We start from the raw sequence: 531 nt of genomic DNA on the forward strand, positions 1-531 counted from the left end.
CATAAGGTCCATTTCGATACACAAACCATTAATTTTTTTTCATCTAGCAATTTTTACAGGTTACCTACAAGTTATAGGTAATCTATGTTGACTTGGATTTTTTTTCTTCTTTTTTTTTTTGAATTTTTTTTATTTTCTTCTAAACCTTTTCCAGTCCAACGGGTACCAGAACCGTAAAATAATAATAAAAAATCTTATATTTAGGCATTTAGCTACTGGCAGTAGCTAAATATAAAAAAAAAACTATATTTAGCTACTGCCAGTAGGTAGTAGCCAAAATAATAAAAAAAATAATTTATAATATGGTTTTTATAATAACAAAACATATTATATATAATTATATATACTAAAAAAAATGAAATTCCGGTTGAATTGGAACCGGAACCTTTATATAAGGTTTCGGTTCTAGTTTGTGTAACCTTGGAATCGTGAACCGGCGGTTCGGAACCGGAACGAAGTGCGGTCACCCCTGGGTAGGTCATCGGTGGGCTCGGCGCACGTTGCCGCAAGGAAGGGGAGGAGCAGTGGATT

Source organism: Ipomoea triloba, chromosome 16 (genome assembly GCF_003576645.1).
Source record: "Ipomoea triloba cultivar NCNSP0323 chromosome 16, ASM357664v1".
Taxonomy (NCBI): domain Eukaryota; kingdom Viridiplantae; phylum Streptophyta; class Magnoliopsida; order Solanales; family Convolvulaceae; genus Ipomoea; species Ipomoea triloba.